An 18,300-nucleotide genomic window follows, 5' to 3' on the forward strand; every position below is an offset into this window, starting at 1 on the left:
TCGTAGGGAGCTGCTGCCACTCGCGTCGGCGTGGGCCGTCCCACGGACTCCAGATGCCTCCACGACCTCGTCGTGCATTCCATGCCCATTATTAACAGTACCTGGTCGCGCATCCCCTGCTCCACGACCTCTCCTGGGCTCAGGCATCTCTTCCCTGACGTGGGTTTCTCCACGGGCCACGAGTGGGTCGCTGCTCCGCCGAGTACACCCTGGCTGCAGGGGGGCCGCCTGCCATCTCACACCGATTGCAAGGGAAACCTCAGCTCCAGCACACCTCCTCCTGCTCCATCTTGACTGACCTGGTCGTTGTGGTTGTTTTCTCTTAGATATTAATCCTCTCTGTGGGAGCTCGGCCCGGCGGGCACCCCGGGAGCGGGGCGCTTCCCGAGCCCCCCATGCGGCTCCCCCGGCGCCATCTTGAGCACGTGGCGCCGGCCCGGGCCCGAGCGGCCGCTCGGCCGGGAGCCCGGAGCGAGGGCAGCGCCCTCCTCCCCTCTCCTCACTCCTGAGCAAAAAGTCCTTTCCCGCCCCTTTGTCCCAACTTAAATAGGGCAATTCGCAGAGGCGCCGATTTGGCTCAACCCCCCGGGGGGGATGGGACTCAGATCTGGTGGCACAGGGAGCAAATCCCCTCCCCTGCCACCAGAACACCCCCCCACATCAAACTGTCACAGATGCATACACTGAACCAACTGAAGATATTATTTTGGATTTATTTATTGATTTGGGGAAAAAAAAACAGCAAAAAAAAAGAAAAAAAACCCCCACACTTAAAAATTAATTGACAGCAAATATAGTTACAACAAGAAAGAGCAGAATCTGCTAGGGATATAGCAGTACCTTGAAATAAATGTGTGGTCAGCTTCTTCAGTGTTAAAATTCACAGGGACTAAATAAACAGCTTTAGAGTATTTAAAATGTACCCTGACTGCCAAGGCTTAGCTGCTGAATTAAATCTATTGCTGAGACAGCCTTGTCCTGTATGTATATATACTATGCTAATTATAAAATAACAACCTGGATTTTCAAGGGAACCTGAATGTGACTCTTTAACTGTGGTCACAGCTTTAAGTAGGTAAATATCATTGACATGAATAAAGTGGGTATCTACACTGCTAATTAGAAACATTGCTGGCCAGCATCTGGCCCCCGACTAGGAGTCAGGAGACCTGTGCTCTCTTTGGGCCTCTTCGACTGACCTGAAGTTTGACCTCAGCTATTTCACCCCAGTGTTTCTACTTTTTTAACACTTTTCTTCTATGCTTTTTTGGACTGTCAGTACTTTACCAATTATGCAGAGCTAAGCGGTGTTGATGATAACCTTAAATTTTGAGAAACACTGATTTTATAATTTCTATTAAAACTGATTAAAAATGTTTTGATAGAACAGTTTTTATTGAAAAAGAATCTGGCCAGAATAATTTTGTTCAAAATTAGCAGAATACAATAAAAATAAGCAATTGGTCTGATTTTGAACAATGCCAAATAAAAATTACAAAATCTCAGGAAGCTGTGTTTCCCAAATCCACTTATTCCTGATGGATCATCTCGAAATGGGACCTACTTGGCAGAAAGACTCATAGACCTATTTAAGCTCTGCGCAAGCTGAGTCTGCTTTAGAAATTAAGGACTAATCAGTCTCACTATGAATCAAGTACATTTAGTTGACTAACCAAAAAAAGAAAAAGGAAGACGGTGGGGGAAAGAAAAGAACAGAAAAGAAGACATCCAACATCAGCTCACAGTTTAAAAAAAAAAAATCTGGGCTTACTTCAGTAGTCAGGTTTAGGAGGTGTACCATTCTGTCAGTAAATATATGATAATGAAATAATGATATTATAAAGAAGAGTGACCAAACCTTTGGCATACTTCTGTCAATAGATCTATACCAATTTATAGCTTGTGTTTGTTGAGCTCGGCATTTTAATCTAGCCATTGTCAATTCCAGTTCTCTTTTTATTAATCATACCAGTGATGTCTGAATAAGTAACTCCAGAGAAATTGGATTTAGAAGGTTCGTATTAAAGAATAAAGTGTACAAGTACAAACTGACGAACAGAAAGATATATATTGGTTCTTTTTAGGTGATACGTATTGCTGCATACGCCTTCAAGGTATCTGTTGAGCAATTTAGCTGTGTTTTCTGGCAGCTGTCACTAGTATCATCCATCAGAACAAGAGCCCTGGCCGACAACTCTTTGCTGAGATGCTAAAGGGATGTGGATTTTAATTCTGGGTGGTTTTATATGACAGACAGTGTGACAGATGAATGCCAGAAAAGCCCGGGACCATGGTAGAATTTGCGCAATTTCAAGTAAATAATTGGACCATTTTTCATGTAAAAGCAACAGCTGGACTGTTGCTGTAGCTTGTGAACAGAATTGTTCCCAAGTTTAGTGTCCTGTTTTACCACCTCTATTCAAGCAAATCGTCACGGTTGGCGTCGAGAGACGATTCAGGGATTGCGAACACTGGATTTCTGTGAGGAGCCCTGAGATCTGAGATTTCTTGAAGAGTCTTCTCTCTTTGCTTCCTCTTAGTCTCTTTTTTCATTACACACAATGAAGCACCTAAGTAATAGGTGCAAGAAAGCATACTTACATCTATCATCAAAAAGCGTGATGTGAGGATGAAAGGGAGGGGAGAACAACAATCACTTGCCTGCAAACACATCTGTATTTTCCTGGAAGGAGAAGGGAGAGAATCATTGTTGGGAAAGCTGACAGCATCCACCCTTGACATCAGTGTCTTCCCCTGTGCCAAATGGGGAGGTTATGGTCCTTCATCTTCCTTTAGCTGCCTGACATTTTTTTCCCCTCTGCTAGATACTGTACTTTCTGACCTCTCACTCAGCTCTTTGGCTGCCAGGTTCAAAATTGAACAGGTCTACTTAGAAATCTAATAAATAGGTCTTTGTTAACCCAATTTGTTTTGACTTGATTACAATAAATTCTAAACTCCAAAGCATATTAGGAAGCATCCACATGAGTAACTTGATAGGTTGGAGGAAGCAATGGGGATAATGATGTATAACTGCAAGGACATTTTCATTTGCATCAATATATATTAAAAAAAGAAAAAAAAAAAGAGAAAGAAGGATACCATGCTTCAACGACTTCTCACAGGCTCTGTTTAAAACTAGGGATGTTGGTGCTATTGCTGGCCGTGCCCTGTGTGTGCCCATTCAAAAGGTGGCTGTTTGGGTAGCCACAAAATGTTTTAGCTGAATGAGGCACATATAGATTGCACTTTCACCTAGAAAGAAGAGATTTTAACACACCTAGAGATTCTCTGCAAGTGAATTTTACATCTCCAAAAAGAAATAATTGAAGCCATCACTGGTCTGGTATCAGCTGGAGTACAGCACGGATAGCCTCAGGCTCTGATTTCTATCCTTAGAATTTAAAACTAGAAAATTGCTGAGCTTCAGACTGTACCATCTCCTAAAGGTTTCCATTGTTCCAGCATGAGACAGTTTGGGGATTACTGGTGGCCTTTGCTAGTGAATGCAGCAGGGGGAGACCCTCCTCTAACACTCAGAAATCTGAGAAGTTTACAGGGTTCTGTCACATGCTGATTTTATTTGAAGTCTTTACAAGAAGTTACATTTCCCTGCTGAAAATTTGCAAGAATGTTTTCCCCACCCCATAAGTCTTTGATAAGACATCAAGATGGGAATGTTACATTCTATGGCATCATATTAAAACACACAGCTCTTGTTTAGTTTAATCTCCTCTCATAGAAGTGTTGGATACCTAAAGATGCCTTCAATAAAAGGAAGTATTTAACCTTGAAATTAAAAAAAAAAATCCTAAAAAATCATGGGGGAAAAAAGGGAAAAGAAGGACGAGAATGCCTAGGGATTTCAGCTGTCCAATTTAAGAAGGACTAATTTTTGGAAATGCTGACGAATCATACTGAAAAAACAGGTAACCAAACACAACCTGTGTTTCTGAAAATCTTAACCTACTCTATCAATTTAATTATTTCCTCATGAGTATTAGATGCAGAGTTTATAATGATGTTTTTGCTTTTAACATAACAAACAATTGGAATCTATCTTGTCGAAAACATTCTGTCTTGTACCTCTCAAAATGAATTTAAATTAATGAAGCTCTTATAAGGATAGCTGTAACAAATTGATTAAACCAAAATGAAAGACATTATTTAAATAGTCAGGATGTTTGGGTCTTCCTTTTAAATCATTTATATTTTAATAAAAAAATCAATATGCGTTTAAAATACCCAATGTGCTGATTTATACCATGCAGAATATATGCTGCAACATGTTCTGATTTATTATAAACAGGTAAAAACTGGAGTTTCTGTCGGGTTAGAAATTGCATTTTCTGATTTTCATCCTGAATTAAAATGGCAAAAATAGCAGGAAAGAAATTATAGAACAGAAAATTCCATTTCAGATATCTACAACTTGTAGGTCTGCACAAATGAAGTGATAAAAAGGATGTGTGTTTAGGTTGATTTGTTCCAGTTTGTATACAAAGGCTCTATAAGACTTGTAAGAAGACTTTTGAGATGGGGTAACAAACAGAAAGGATGCAGCCTGGTCAATGCATTTGGGTTGGTTGTTGTGGAGAGAAGGAAATAGTTTTTATCTGGTGAGTGTGCCCAGCGTGAAGAAGGTGTTGGGAGACGCGAGGTTGCGAGAGCAGGGGAGGAAAGAGCAGGACTGGCAGCTCGAGTCTCAGGGTGGCGGGAGGAAGGAGCCTTGGCTACGGGCGCCTATCGCTATACGACCCCGGAAAGCCGCAGGAAGCTGCTGAACTAGAAAATAATACTGGAGGGACTAACTCACCCTTCAAGGACAAAATCAAGAGAGGAGCGTTTTTCAAACCTTTTTAATATATCTTTCCACCACATTTTCTATTTAAACCGACACCTTGTTCTAGTTTATTACTTTAGTGTTCTGATAAATGTGTTTTGATATCCTTTGGCACATTTGCTTAAAAAAGAAAAAAAAAAAAGTGTGAACAGTTGGTGGTTGAGCAGGTGGCCAGAGCTACTCTGCTAAACTGTTTTTCCCAAGATGCACTGAGTCCTCATCCTCTTTGCCCCTCTGAGACGTCATGGCAAATCACACCGGCACCACGTGATGCTGAAGTGACCTGAGCTAAAAAGTAATATGGCAATCAAACTCCAAATTTGAACTTCATGCTCCTCAAACTCAGTAAATGAAAGGTTTTCTACATGAAGCTGTTCAGTACATTCAATGCTTCCTCTCTTTTCACCCGTGGAAGTCTTTCCTCCTTTTTTTTTTTTTTTTATCTCCTCTCCTTCCTTTCTCTCTTTCTCAAACATGAGCTATCCTATACGTGGTGTGTTCCCATTCTTGCCCGCAGAATGTCCTGTTAAGGCTGCAATGATGGCGCCCTTTCATACAACTCCAAGTCCTCCCTCCGGGGTACCAGGAATCCAGTATGAACAACCCCATAAAGTGTGAGCACAGAACCACAGAAAGAAAGCTATCTTGCTCTAAAGGCTGCCTCACCTTTGAGAAAATCCCAAATACATGATTGCTCTTGGTAATGATGGTACCAACATTCTTTCTATACCTTTGGAAATGGAGAAAGGAAAAATTAAAATCTTAATTTTTTGAAAGACAGGACTATCATGTGGAGACCAGCTAATCTACTTGATGTGTCATAGCCTAAAAAGTCTGTACAAATAAACTGATAAACAAAAAAGCCCTCTCAAGGTTGTGCATTTCTGGTTTGCTGGTGCAGATGTATATAGGTATAAGTGAGTATGTATGAAAGATCTGTTCAGATAATTAAGTTCGGCAAAGAAAACCACCTCCCTAAAGTATGCTTTAGGCTGGATCTCAACATCTGTGATCTATCCTAGCTCCTTAGTACTTTTTAATAAAATTTTTGGATGACTAGAATTTTATGAGAATTTGTAAGACTAATTCTTGTGACGAGCTTCTTGACCATGCAGTACCCTATATAGGAGCAACTCGGCTAACACCTTCTGTATGCAGAGGAATATCACAGAACTGTACAAACCCTCTTTAACGTCTGCCAGGGATGTGACAGAAGTGGGAGGTTTCTATTTGATAGCAGAGAGGTCAGCAATGTGTTAGGTGTGTTATATTTTTTCCCCAGCTACTTAAAATCTCTTTCAGTATGAATAACACTCAGTACAGTTGTCAGAAATACAGCATATGCCAGAAGGTTTGAGATAACTGAGCAAATGGGCAAGCACCGAAGGGCTCACGCTCCAAAGCAGCCTGCAGCCATCTCATTCAGGGTGAACTTTGTTAGCTGATGCCAAGTTGCTTCCTGCTAGGGCAGTAAATGGCCACTGGGAGAATGGCAGCCATTCCCAACATAATGACAGTCTTAGCAGTAGTAGCAGTCATGACATCTATACATTCCCACAGAATATTATTTTATCCATAAATTTATAAACTGTATGTCTCCTAGACAATTTTATTTTCTGTGCAATTTGGTTTTTTTTCAACATTGTCACCCAGCTACAGGAATAGAAAGAAATAATTGTTTGAGAAATGTCATGAAGTGTTAATGTTTTTTTACGGCTGAATGGCTCAGAACGCAAACTGAGCCACCTGCAAAGCTGAGTGTTAGATCTGCCATGCTGTCGCTCACGTGCCTTTTGACACTGATGTACCTGGCAGGCCAGTTCTCTTGTTATCGTCCATGACTTTGTCAGATCACGTATCGTTATACTTCTCACAGTAGCTAAAACCAGACGAAACACAGTCACCAACAAAATTCAACTGGCTATTACAAAGAAATTAAAGTCAGTTAATGAACTGTAACATTAAATAAACACTATTCTTTTCTGGTCATAAAAAGGGTGCCGATAATAAGTTCATATACTTCAGAGTTTTAGTGGGAGAGACTTATTTTCAAAAATGATTTGTTCTTTGTGTGAATACACTCTAAAATACAGCCGCAAATCTGCTGAAGTTCAGGTTACTGACAGCTTCAGAACCAATCAGGAAGGAGAGGAGTAATTCAGTGGCATTCAGGTTGGATGACTTTACTCAGCTACTGTCAAGGTCATATTCATAACATGGGATTTGGCATTTCTCTTGGATTTTCATTCTTTTCATCTGAAGGAAGGCTAAGTTTCTTAGAGGAAGCAAAACACCTTATCAGTTCTTTTCATAGCATGAAGTAGGTGCTTGTTTTCTTTTTGGTCTCAGATGTTGACCATTTTCACTTTATTGTGCATAAGCAACCACCTGTTTGTTTTCAGAAGCGAAAGGTAGGAGGGGGACACTCAGTGGGGGTGGCAGGACAGCACTGGCACCCAATGTCTCAGGATCCTCTTGGCTCACCATCTCTCTTTACCTGCTTTGCTAAGATAAATTTAAAGGCTGTCCACCTTTGTAATTTAGCTACCACAGGTGCTTTCAACCAGGTCCACAAATATATTTCTGCAGGAATTAAGCTACCATGGGAAAGTGATTTCCACTAGAAAGTATCCTGGTTTTTTTTTTTAATTCCCTCAGGAGCCAGGGAAAGCAATGAAAACATTGCATGTCCCAGTGACTTTGGAAACCTCCTCCTTCCGTTCTTGCCCTGCACAGTACCTATGTCAGCACTTGATGTGTCTTCTTCATAGGTCCACAGGAGACAGACAGATGCAGTTAAACTTGTTTAAACCGATTGGCAAAGGTTAAGAAGATTGAACCAGGCTTGCTATTGCATCACAGCCAAGAGTCTGTTGCTTTTCCTATAGATCGCTGCTATGAAAATAATTGCCTAGGCTTTACAGTGACAGGGAATATTTTTTATTTACAGATCCTAATGTTTCCCTTTCTGTGCTCTTCACCAGCAGTATTTAAACCCCCTGCTATGCAGCATTTACCTTGTCGGAGAACCATCATTGCCTGCTGGGATACACTTATTACAGCCTTCCCAACCCCACCTGGGATTTTACAGCTTGAATTCTGCTCATCCAGTCTAACCACAGATTTAAATAGAAAGAGAAGTGTAATGAAATCAAAAGGCACCCTCACTGTTGTGGCAGCCAGTCCATCCCTTAAAGGATGTGAAGGCAGGGCTTTTAACCTCTGGTCCACAGATCCTGAAGATTAAATTGACTATGGACCACAAGGTCCACTAAAGCTGACTGACAGTGGGCTTACGTTGACTGTATGTACCTTCCCTGGAAAATAATTAAGGACATTCAAGTTAAAATAAAAATTGAAAACGACTGGTACAAGGTAATATTTCAATGTTTGCTTTAGATCTGTTGATCTGACTGGAAACATGCACCTGGAACCTTTTGTAATATAAAGAAAGTGAAAAAATGTTTCCATTTCGCCAATCTTTGTATAGCTCTCCTTCTCTTCCTTCCCTCAAAGCTTTCTGAGTAAGAGTTCACTGTCCCATACCACTTTTCCAATGTTTTGTTTCCAAATATTTGTCTCACATCATTCTGGACAGATTTAACCGCCTATTCAATTGTTAGTGATGTTTTCAGAACAATGTTCATTGGTGACGCTTATCAGAAAGTATGCAGCAGCTTCCCAGCCACTTACCTGGGAATTCCCTTCTCTGGGGTCGACCCTGGGTAGCATATGGCTCCTGAAGGAAGATCAGCTTCATGGCGTCAAGCCCAGGGGACAGGACCATGTGCAGGTGGACGGGCATGGGGAATAAGGCAAAGCAGTGGTGCTGTCTCCTGAGCTCCCTTCAGCAAGGGTAGCCCTGAAGGAGCACTGTCCTCTCCTCACAAGGATCATGGGGATCCACCGGGTCTGGGAAAGCCTTCACCTCATACACCTGCTCCTCCATGTGGGAAGTCAAGCACAGCAACTGGAAAGGTAGCAACACACGGCTACTAGCCTCCAAAAAGAGAAATGGAAAATAAAAGTCAATATTGTAGTTTTCAGAGAATAGTGAAACAGATGTTTCGCTTTTTGCAGAGATTCTTTGGCCAGAGTTCTGGCCACAGAACTGTTATCGTAGTGTGACGCACAGAAGACTCATATCTTTAATTTGTACCTCATTTGCCTTCCAGAAAATGAGTAGGATCCTGTAATCATTGGTCAGCACGCATCTGAAGCTTTTGTGCTTCAACAGCCACTGAGCATGGGTTGTTATTTCAGCTTGTTATACTTTCATTCCTTTGGAAAGTTTTCACAGATGGCTAAATAAGCGTCATAAGAGCAGGAGTCCCTGGGCATCTGTAAGGATCTCTTCACAATCTGTGGAGCCAGCCATACCATAGGGTTCACTTCTGGAGAATGACAACGTTTTCACTTAAACTGTGCAGAGAATTTTCAGTCTTTGTACTTGAGCACTGTTAATTGTTTGCACAGTTAATTAAACTATGGGTGAGGTATTCTGTTAAATATCCATGTGTAATGCACATATTGACTGTTTCAAGGTGAATACTTTCCTAAATCATGAGCTATTGAATGTTGACTCACTGTAGTCCATTTTCTCTAATTGGCTTGAAGCTTCTCTTTATTGCTTGTTGTGATAGAAATTGTTTTTTTCTCCACTAAAAACATTACTGTCTCTAAATATGAACATCAATGGGTGTTTTGAGAATCATTGTGCAGAAAAGAGGCTCTCCTGAGTACACACTTAGGTTGGTAATTGGATGGTGTTCACCTTCTCTGTGTTAAACAGCCCTTGGGCCTGTGGAAAGCCATGCAGTCTCTAGTGTACCTGTCAGTCATGTTGTAAAAATACAGCAGAGGACTACATCTCTCATGGGGTCACAGCATTGCTTTCTTCCAGGACTCTGACAATGTAAGAAAAGGTTTTAGAAAGTTTTTTTCCATATGAAATGATGACCAAATTATATTTTGTTTGGTAAACATTTGCAAGCTTTACAAGAATTCTCACAGTATAACACTAGTCATAAGGTTTAGTAAGTTATGGTGGCTTCATGTGATGTGATAAATGCTCAGTGATTCCTCAGTCACTTGCAAAACTTGTCATTCCATTCAAAGCCACCATTCAAACTAGCCTTCATATGATAACATGCACTCAGAGGCACACTGATGAGGAAAACTAGGTCTCAGGTGATATTTCCTAACTCATTGTAAGTTCAGAAACAGTTACTTATTTGAAGAAATTAATTCAGTTCTGTAGCTTAGTAAAATCTCTTGATGATCCAGGCCATGGTTTGAGCTACATTTTTAAAACAAAGTCAGGGAATTTTTTAGTCTATACTGGATGTTTTTGTATTTCTGTATGACTCTGACCATTGGTCAACATCAGATGTAGGTTCAGATATGGGACACCCATTTTCAGCTGAAACTATTAAAGAGACCTCTCTATCTTTAAGGGATTTTATCTTGAGTTGTAATAACAGAAGTAGTGAGTTTCAAACCCCAACAGCAATTTAAGAGACATAATTCTATAAAAACTGATTCCACTTTATTTCAATAGCATGAAAAAAACCTCTTCCTCTGTGAATTTAAGTAGCATTTAGAGCATTTAAACCTATCTGTTGAATGATAATTGCTGCATTCAAAATTCATGCTCTCTTCATCACACATTAGCGATGAGAAAGAAAAGAGTGCTTGGAAAAGAACAGATACTGCTGGGTACCACTCGACTGAGACAGAAAGAATGGCAGAATCTATTGCTGAGACATAGAGTGCAGGGGAAAGTAAAACACTGTTCGTGGTTTTCCAGTGTCTTTTTTTAATAAGCTGAACTCCTGCTCTCAGGAAACAGGTGCTAGAGTTAGAGAGAGAGAGAAAAGCGGTAGCCTATGTCTCTGTCCTTCCTTGTTTGCCCTAGAAGTCAAAGTACTGAAAAAGACTGTTTGGTGTAACCTGTTGGTCAGAATATCTTTGTAGTAGTTATCAAATTCCAGAATTAATTCTTAAAGGCAGAATTTTAGAATTGCACAGGAAAAAAAAATCAATCTGCAAAATGCTCTGCTTGTTAGGCAAAAAAATTAATTTCCCTCCAGGCCATGTTGGGAGATGGGAAGAAGAACTCTCTGCAGAAAGTAAAAAGCAAATTCTCTTTCCTTGGCTGCTGCAGGAGGGCAGGTTACACCTTAGCAGGCCTCATCTCCATTTTTTCTTCTAACAGAAAATTATCATTAATGATACGAGCTCCTGTTGTTTTCTAGCCACTTTCAAAAGTACATTTGGACTTGGTAATCAAATAGGGAGGTGTGGAAATGGCTATCGAGAGATAACAGCTAATAAGCAAAGATCAAAAAAGCCCCTGAAATATACAATTTTGACTGCAGCGATGAAAAGTTAGGTTGTATTTTTCATCACAGTCTTTGCTTATTAGCTAGTAGCTAGTCCTGCTCATTATTTTCCAGAGTGAATAAGTGTAAAGTTTTATTTTATCTGTCAATGAACTAAACTTTTAATTAACTTTCATATTTGTCTTAAGTTAAGACTAATGACTCTCAAAGGAATTGCCTACAAATCCTTAAACTTTTGAACAAAGGAACCAGAGAAAAAGCACCGAGCCTCCTTTGAAAACCAACCTTTCTGTTAGAGAACAAAATCAAAAAATAAGCAACTTGAAACTGGGAAACACAGAGTATTAATATTCATCATGAAAACAAACTGAAAGAAAATTTAGATCTATGTTGACCACAGAGGATTTTTGTTAGTGATTTCACACAGATTGGCAAATTATACTAATGATTTCAGTACTTAGTCTCTAAACTGGGGGGAAATATTGGTATTAAATTCAAGAGTTTCTCTGAAGTAAAACATACTTTTTTTTAACATTACTTACTTGTTTTAGTACAGACAAATGATTCTTGACATTGACTTTAACAGAACATCATCCATTTGTGCAGATTTCTTCTTTTCCTTCCTCCCCGTCATGGTATCTGGTCAGGTTAATGGGTATCAGGATGGTTTGCCAGGATCAGGACACTCTGGGTAGAAGAACAGCAGGTGTGACAGACAGGCGGAAGTGCCGGAAACAGTAATAGGACGCACTGTGGTATTGCCCAAAATAGGTTTTACACAAATATAATTTTATTCCAGCTTTAATATGTAAACTAGTATTGTAGGAATAATTTTGGCAGGTGTCAATACATAAATATGGAGTGAAAAAAAGAGGGCCTCAATAAGAAACAAGAAGCAAAAAATTTTGCAAAGGTGTTAGACGCAGTTATGAATCCAACAAGTTTGAAGATAGTCTGTTCTAGGGTGAAATTAGAAAATGATCTTTGAAGGGTAAGCTAACATGCTTTATGTTTCGGCTGCTCACGAGAGCTCCTTGCTTTAGTATGTAACCTCACGACAGTGGTGTGTTAACTGGCAGAGCATTGACAAGACGATACAGAAGAAAACAAGGAATGTGGCCTTGTACCATATATTCAACAAAACCTGGCTGCAGCTCAATTACTTTTTTTTTAAGTCGAGTTCTGGGTTCTTTTCCTTCTTTCATTCTGGCTCCTCTGGTAGCATGTGTGCTTTCCTGCTCCGTTATCGACTTTGTTGCAAGCAGTCCTCTGAGCAGAATTGATTTATGATATACTTTGCAGCCATCCAGACAGCTTCCAGTGAAGTGACAAAGAAGTTCTGCTTCTGCACCCACCTAATCAATGAAACGCAAAGAAAGACTAGACAAAACAGAGCCCCTGCATGGAGCTCTGGGGTGCCAAACATCAAGCATAGTTCACAAAATCCACAAAAGTGACATGCAGCGGTTTTAGTTATCATATAATATGCCTTTTTTTGTGTTTCCAAGGCAAGAATCTTTCTTTTAAGGAACGAACAGAGTAAAAGAAGAACATATATATAAAACCACAGATCAATATGTGGAAATGGATTCAAAGTTTAGGAAATGGAACATTAAAGCCAGGGTGTGTTAATATACCAGAATAAGCAACAGTTAGCTTTTTTTCTCCATCTTTTACAAGAAAATATATTTTAAAGCTGAAAATACTAGAGATATTTTAAAAATTAACCAGGAATGGTTTGATCGTGCAAAGAACTGAGCAATGTCATTCTGATCCAGCAATTTTCTGAAGCGTGTATTTAATCAGAGTGTGAATCAACACTCCAGACCTTGGGATGAACCACATAATTAGCATTGAACATCAGTACATGTTTTGTTAGACTGAAACGGAACATCCTCTTCTGGCAGAATCAAGCTACAAGAGAAACTAAGAGGCCTTTGCTAGGTCCTTGTCACCCAGGTATCTTCATCACGAGAATGATAAAAAGGCATCAGTTTACTCCAAAAGTGTCTTCTTTATTTGCTAGAGAAAGATGCTCATCAGGATCTAAAATGAAGGGCAGTGAAGGCAGCAGAGGCACTTGCAAGGATATTTCTGTGGTCTGTCAGTTCATGGATGAATTTTTGGAAAATGTTGTGCCGATGCACAATTTAAAGCTCAACAAGACTTCCCAAAATTCAACCTCCGATTGACGCACTGGGAGAGACAGACACACTACTTTCTGTACTCCTGCAAAAATGTAGAAACTTATTCCATGTCCTCTGATGATTTTTTTTACCGTAATTCAGTTGAGCTGCTAACCTTGAATTCCCTTTGCCTGCGCGATGTGGGACTGTCTTGATGTAAGGCCATTGTGTATGTAGTTTACAGAGCAAATGACTGTGTGAGGTGAAGGCATGAGAGAATTAGGTTCTAAGACAGCATGCCATAAATCTTTCTTTATAGGACAGGATACTCTGGGTTGCTAGAATTATCTTCTAATAAAGCCAATGAGATAGAAAAGCAAATAGTGACTCAGTTTTGAAGCTCTCCAGTCCCTTGAACAGGTGAAAGAAATTTCTCCAAAATCTGTCAGCCAAAATGAATTTTTCTATGCACAGAAGTGCATCCCCACATGCATGTCTCCCCCCAAAAAAAACATTTAATGTGTGCAGAGGCATTTGTTGTTTTACCGTATGACTGGGGGAATAGCTCTGGTGCAATGCGTCCCATTCCTCCTTCCCTTCTAATGAGATTCTGCTTTGTGACAGATCTTGTCAGAGGCTAATTATAACAAATGTTTGGAAATATTTGCTCTAGAATAACCTTTGGCTCTAAGATGGATCACTGGCGTGAGGCAGGTCCCCTTGCAGAGCCCAGGAGATCAAGTTCTGCTTCAGAACAATGTCTAAAATTCAATAATGGCACTGTGTACTCGGTTGACCAAGTTTGGCAGTTTCTGATTGATTTTGTTTCCTCTTCAAACCTTGCCTGTCACGATCGGCTAATTAAAAGTGCGGTAATCTGATATAATCTGTTTCCCAGTTGGTGCAGCAGTTGGCTACCTAACAGAAATAATTGATTTGTAAACTGCCAAACCTCAGACATTCAGACTTGCATTGTCTCCTCTAAACCATGTCTAACAGGCAAAATTTGTCTCCTGATACATCAAATGACCCACACAACAAAATTAATTCAGCCTCCACTACTATGGAAAATCAATACAATAGAAACAGATAAATTTTAAAATGTAATAAAAGTCTGGAGGAAAAGCAAATAAACATGGATATAGTCTGTTTGTGCAAAGTCAGCAGTGTGTCACCATTTGGCTTCTCTCAGTTTTTCCGCTGCTGTTATTAAAGACGTGATAGTTACCTTGTCACTTCAGAGGAGATTGTCCTTACAGTTCAAATCGCACCTATTTTTTTTCTTTTTCAGATATGGGTTGAACCCCTGGGTACATGTGTGGCTTCCAGTGCCTGGTGACCCATGCAATAAATTCTTTCAGTCAAAGAACACTAGCCATCTGGCTTATTTTTTTCTTACATTATGGACACTTAGTATTAAGAATAGAATATCCTTCCTTGAGCATCCTTAATGTAGGTCAATACCTCCTTATTGTAGGACACAAACAGAAATCTGAGTTAGAAAGAGTGAAATCATCTCATGAAAAGGACAGCAATAGTATTGGAACAGGTACTGAAATAGTTGACATAGCACAAAATCTTTCAGCAGAGGTGTCTGCTGCCTCGTGAAGCTGGGCTCTTCATTTTCCAATCTGACAATGAGCATAAGAGTCTGCTTTCCTCTAAGTTTATAAATGAAGCAAAAGTAAATCAAGCATGGAAGTGTTTTATGGATCAGGCTATCACAGTTCTTGGAAAGCCATCTGCTCATACAATCATCTTAAAACACATCTGAAAGCAGTCAATTTTTGAGCAGCAAAGCTGGAGATTGCACCTTGGAAAGGAAATGTGCTAGAAAACCTGTCGCTGTATCTAAAATAGGACATGTGTGTAGTAAATCTGTTTCTTTGGGGGTTTTGCCCTTTTTTCTTCACTGCAAAATATTTTCTTTTACATCTTTAGGCTCACTAATAAATCAACATTTAAAAATTAACTTACTGTGAAATGAAAAGGATTGTATTCCTCTGCAAGGAGGCCACCAACCCTACCACCACGGGGCACAGCGCCGCAGTCCCAACCTGTCGGTTTTAAAGCAGAGTGTGCAGCGCCTTAGGGCAGAGCTTCCATGCGGCAGCTTCAAACTCTGCTTAGCAATGTCCTAAACCAGCTAATTTTTCTCCTCAATCTCCATACCAGGAGGATTAGATCGCACCAGGTTGCACCACTGGCTTCTGTGTTGGAGTGAATAGCAATTCTCATGCGGTGTGTTTGTGCTTTTTTGATTCTTGTCAGAAGTAAACATCGTTTACTGATTTGTGCTACCTGAGGTTCCTGACTTCTTTCTCTACCTTTACAAACACACGCAAATGCTCACACACAAATGCATAAATATATATATTTGGTTAGAATATTTACACACACTCTGTATATAAATATACAAAATGTATAGATATAATGTGTACAAATATTCAAACTGAATATGTATATATTTATGTATTTGTATGTGAGTGTATATATACTATACATGTATCTGTTTCTGCATATTAGATATGCATGTAATGTGTGCGTATACACATACACTGAATTTTAGCCATATTGCTATTTAAAACTCTGGGTCCTGTGCACAACAGTTGGGTTTTTTGCCTATTTATATCCCATACTCTTGTTTTCTTTGAGTATTCTCTAGTTTTGCGTATGATAGCAGTTAAAGCTCTACAAGTAGTGTTTTAAGTCTGAATAAATTTTACAAATTAAATGGTTCACCTCTTAAGGGATTTGAATCTAAGAGATTCACAGTGTTGAAAGATTTAACTCTGATTTAGTAGAACTGAATGTCCAACTTGCCTTTTAAGTGCAATAAAATGTGAGTAACTGAAGCCTATATATGTTTATGAGATGTTCAGACTAACAATATATATTTAATTAGATATATATGGAGGTACAGCAGGCATACAGATGTGTGCATGTAGAAATGTATGAGAGTAGGACATCAAAGCTCAGTCAAAATAACTGACCATCATCAATACAGTAATTTGCTTGTTTTTATATGTAGGCTATAATGGTTTCATATGATGTATGAAAGTGAAAATTTTTTGGTTAAGGAATCATGAAGTGGAATATTAACTAGTAAAAAACCCCTATTCTCATATTTCTCTCTATTCTATATTTCTCAGTAGAGGTATATGATTTTCTAGGCCAAATAACTTAGCCCTTTGCCACACCCATGGCAATTTTTCCATGTTATCCCACAACCAAAAAAAAATATATAAACATTAGTATTTCTTTGTATGTAACTGTTCAGTAAAGCATCAAAATCTGAACAATGTTTTAATAAAAATAAAAATATAGAATTGCCTCTAAAATAAAAAAAAATAAATGACCCCTAATCGTCATGTGTCCTCCTCACCTACAATGAGGAGAACTGCATTACTTCCATCATAGCCTAAATTTTTTTCCACGAGTCAAGCCAAATGACATTGAGGAATTAATTACTGAGGCATTCAAAGTGACTACACAAAGATTTCCTGAAGGACTAGTCTGGATTAATCATGACATCTCAAGGTGCTACCCTTAATAGGATTTCCAAAGATTTGATCTATGAGTAAATTTTGAGCTCATGAATATCACGTGAACCTTTATATATTTTCCCATTACAGCTGTAACTGCAGAGACTCACCTAGTTTTTACGTTGTTGGCGAGTATGAATGTCTGTTGGTAATTTTAAAGATCTGCCATTTACTCAATTAATTTTTCAATCTGAAAGCTGAAATTACACTAGCTGGAGATTTCTAGATAGATATAAGCCATGTGTAATAGGACATGCTTTTCTGAAGGAAAGAGTGGAATTGTATGATGATTTACAGCTCTGGAAAATAAGTCTCCCTAACATCGGTTATCAGGTTATTTGTCATGCAGCTACATAGCTATTTTATCAATATAATTTGCATAAAATAATCAGTGGTATATGTAAACTGTGGGAATTAATTGAGCCCTGTGATAGAAATGAAGAAGAGAGATTTTCAAAACTTTGTTGAGGCTTCCTTTTGAGAAAGAAGAGCACTCTACTATGTAATAAAAACATTTTTCATATACAAGCATTACTGTGAAGTAGGCTACTTTAAAGAGGAACCCAGGAGTATAAAGAAAGATTTTCAATAATAAAAAAAAAACATTCTGATTGACTTGAAATCCATTACTAAAGCAAAAAGTTATAAAGTGAAAAATATTCAGGTATCTAAATGAACACGTTTATGAGAAGAAATAAAGAAAGAATACACCAGATGCTTTGTTCACTTTTTGGATTGCTTTTTAAAGTAACTAAATTTTTACAAGTTATTTTTACATCTTTTGATCATTTGCACATATATGGAATATGATTTGAACATGATTTATAGATTTAACTGCAATAATTGTATTTTTATTGAGACAAAGACCTCAGTCTTGCAAACACGCATAATTTATTTTCACAGCAAATAAAATGTTTATCTTCATAAATCAAAGCCTATCAAAATGAAAATTAATTTTAATTCAGTTGCAACATGGTTTGAGTTTTGTGTTTTGCTTTTTTTTGAATCCCAAGTTATCGTAACTTTTCTGCTCACGGCAAAGGGACGTGGCTGGAGGCTGTGTCACAAACAACTGCAGATCAGCTCTTTCTCTACTCTAAACAGCTCATGTCCCCCATTGCTTCAGGCGTGTTTCAATACCTAATACTGTACTAACCTGATTTGAATTACTGACTCCTTGGTCTGGCAGCCAAACCGAGCCACAATATCCATCAATTTTGGGCAGAATGAGTTTCCATTTTTGAGGTTCAGTTCTTCCCGTAAGCGCAGGTGCCAGAGTATTTTAAGAAGGCTTTTATGCACATTGCAATTAGGATCATCAAGCTGTATGTCTGACCCATAAAGGTCTGGAAACATTAAATGCCTACTGGTTTAAATATGAGATATGGCCTGTGCATCTTTGTTAATATGATCCTCAGATTAGCAGTTAATCCTCAATTAAT

This window comes from Tauraco erythrolophus, chromosome 8 (assembly GCF_009769465.1).
Source record: "Tauraco erythrolophus isolate bTauEry1 chromosome 8, bTauEry1.pri, whole genome shotgun sequence".
Classification (NCBI taxonomy): domain Eukaryota; kingdom Metazoa; phylum Chordata; class Aves; order Musophagiformes; family Musophagidae; genus Tauraco; species Tauraco erythrolophus.